The sequence below is a fragment of the Nomia melanderi genome, unplaced genomic scaffold, assembly GCF_051020985.1.
Source record: "Nomia melanderi isolate GNS246 unplaced genomic scaffold, iyNomMela1 scaffold0248, whole genome shotgun sequence".
NCBI classification, from domain to species: Eukaryota; Metazoa; Arthropoda; class Insecta; order Hymenoptera; family Halictidae; genus Nomia; species Nomia melanderi.
The window spans coordinates 4,384-7,500 of record NW_027475363.1 but is presented as its reverse complement, the minus strand read 5'-3'; the positions used below and the strand labels follow the sequence as shown (position 1 = coordinate 7,500).

The 3,117-nt window shown below is 47.4% G+C and overlaps 1 non-coding gene and 1 pseudogene across 1 annotated transcript; both read right to left on the bottom strand.

Moving 5' to 3' along the window:
- The window catches only part of LOC143175917 (large subunit ribosomal RNA), a 2,863-nt pseudogene extending 2,756 nt beyond the window's left edge, over positions 1-107 (bottom strand).
- A 2,057-nt stretch (positions 108-2,164) lies between these two features.
- LOC143175915 (5.8S ribosomal RNA) lies at positions 2,165-2,319 on the bottom strand. Its single transcript, XR_013000560.1, has one exon. It is a non-coding gene; the product is annotated as a 5.8S ribosomal RNA (ribosomal RNA).
- Positions 2,320-3,117: the final 798 nt, after the last annotated feature.

Here is a 3,117-nt window from a genome sequence, read left to right as displayed (position 1 = left end):
CTAATTCCTGTTCGCTCGCAGCTACTAAGGAAATCCTTGTTAGTTTCTTTTCCTCCGCTTAGTAATATGCTTAAATTCAGCGGGTAATCTCGCCTACTCTGAGGTCGTCGTGAACGTGAATTGTATGAAAATTCAATCGAATTTCATAAAAATCGCTCAAAGGCAAAAAAAACAAAGTCTAGAGGAGAGTGCGTTCGAACACAACAATATTCATATTATAACGTATATAAATGATAAATATACCGCGACACGCGCGACTCCGTATCGTCGCGAAAAATCGTTCGCGAACGCGTCTTATGCGCCTCACCAGTGGTCTCTGCTGCGTCGCGTGTCTATATTCTCTTTTTACACTCTTCTCCTTCTTCTATCACATTTTACTCGATCGCGAAAAAGACTCTCGCTAGACGATCTCGCGCTCCGGTTAACTTTAACGCCCGTCCGAGAAGAATTTTCGGGGACTGGACGACCGAAGCGGATCTCGCGCGGTCTCGCGATCGACAGTGAAGAGAAGTGCAGAAGAGGAAAAGAAGACACGACAAACACACACCATGGGGCGACCGACGCGTTCGTTTCAACGCTTTCGCACAAAGTCGGCGGCGGTTATATATTTATATCATTATATTCCGGCGGACGGGACGCGACGTTCGAAAGCCTCGCCAAAGAGGAGCTCCTGCCTCTTCCTCTCTCTTTTCTACGAGAAAAGATAAACGTATTTTACGGGGATACGGAAACGTTACCACGTGGTGTCACACACGATCGTCCGTCTCTTCTCTATAGCAGAAACCGATAAAAATACACCTCCCGAAAGAGAGTATATGGTGATTCTTTTTATATATATATATATATTTCGAAATACAACTGAACGTGGCGGAAGCGCACGGTGGTGGTCCAGCGAGGACACGCGACGACGGGGAATAAGAACTATTCGACCCGTTACGAATACGCATGCTCGTCCCGCACGATTTTAACACACACCGTGTTTTTCTCCAGTCGTCAAAGCGTTCGTGCGTCGAATTCGAAAAATAAAAAAAAAAGAAAAACACCTTTTCTCTCTCTCGGGGTAAAAGAGTCGATGTGTATTGTGTATAAAGGTTCTGCGAGAAGTCTCGTTTTGACGTGTGTTCCGCCGATAACGACGATCCTCCGAAACGGGGATACAGAAACGTTACACCTCACAACACGATCTCCGTCTCTTCTCTATAGCAGAAACCGATAAAAATACACCTCCCGAAAGAGAGTATATGGTGATTCTTTTTATATATATATATTTCGAAATTCAACTGAACGTGGCGGAAGCGCACGGTGGTGGTCCAGCGAGGACACGCGACGACGGGGAATAAGAACTATTCGACCCGTTACGAATACGCATGCTCGTCCCGCACGATTTTAACACACACCGTGTTTTTCTCCAGTCGTCAAAGCGTTCGTGCGTCGAATTCGAAAAATAAAAAAAAGAAATACACCTTTTCTCTCTCTCTCGGGGTAAAAAGAGTCGATGTGTATTGTGTATAAAGGTTCTGCTGCGAGAAGTCTCGTTTTGCCGTGTGTTTCGGTAACGACGATCCTCCGAAACGTACATCTCATTCGTAAGAGAGGAAGAAAACAATCTCCCTGGGGCCAGTCGGTAATATACCGACATACGACGTGTCGTGCACATCCGTCTCACGCACGGTATACAAAATATGAATAAAACGTGTGTAGTCTCTCTCTCTCTCGACTTCTTAATATTTTCTTTCACCTCTGACGCATCATTTCAGGTGACGTCGGGAGCGCGGGAAAAAAAATTTTTCTAAACACACGAAACCGTTCATCTCACGAACAGCCGAAAAAGTTGTCGCTCAGATCCATATCGCAGTGGAGCGGTATCCGCGGGCGGTCGTAATTGAACGACGCACGACGCCGCGAACACTCACGCGAGTCCATACAAACGATTCCGATCGTTTTGCAACAACTAGAACGTACACTGTCCGTGAAATTCACAGAATTTTCGCGTGTCCGCGACAAACGCCGACGAGACACCCATCGTTCGCTCGTACGTAGCATCCTTCTCTTAACCCGACTCAGAAACGTTCTTTGCGCCCTTCGGTAAAAAAACGTTCGATCCGAAGAGGTGAACGACGGCGGGGATTTGACAGAGCTACGCAAGCAGTGTATGGTACGTAAACGACCCTCAGCCAGGCGTGGTCCAGGAATTGTATCCGTGGACCGCAATGTGCGTTCGAAATGTCGATGTTCATGTGTCCTGCAGTTCACACGTTGACGCGCAATTAGCTGCGTTCTTCATCGACCCACGAGCCAAGTGATCCACCGTTCAGGGTAATCGTATAAATTTTATATTTCACATATATAATTTTATTCTCATTTGTTCGACCTAATATCTCTCTTCTTTCAAAGAGAAGATAAAAGTTGATACCTGAATCTCCGACCAGCGCGCGAAGGAGATTCAGGCGTCGCCTTGGAGACGACACCGAAGCCTTTCGAGACGAAAAACGTTCAAGTAATATGTATATATTTCTCGACGTTCCGGGCGTATAGTGCATTCAAAAACCCGCGAAAGACGCAGAAGACTCGCACGCGTGGAAACGACGGGGATATATTTTGTATCCTACCCGATACTGAATCCATCGCGTGCAGTCGACCCTCGCGTTCTTCCGATCAGACGCATCTATTGTTGCGCGCATGTTTTCGCGTCGCATCGCGCGAAACGTTGCACGAATCGTACCGATCGATCGATTGAAAGCAAATAATGAAAAAAGACTTCACAGCTGGCTCTTTGCCGGTCATTCGTCCCATGTTATCTCTTGCCGCGAAATTGGCGCGCAAGAGTTGGGTGTCAGACGCGCGGCTTTAAAACGAGCTTCACGGCCGGTCCCTTCGTTACCGCTTTCGTTCTTTCTCTCGGAACGACCATGAACGAACACGACGAGCGACGCTACGGCATACACACGTCCACGGATTCGATTAAAAAAACAGACTTCACAGCTGGCTCTTTGCCGGTCATTCGTCCCATATTATCTCTTGCCGCGAAATTGGCGCGCAAGAGTTGGGTGTCAGACGCACGGCTTTAAAACGAGCTTCACGGCCGGTCCTCTCAATTCCGTGTACGGTACACGCAAG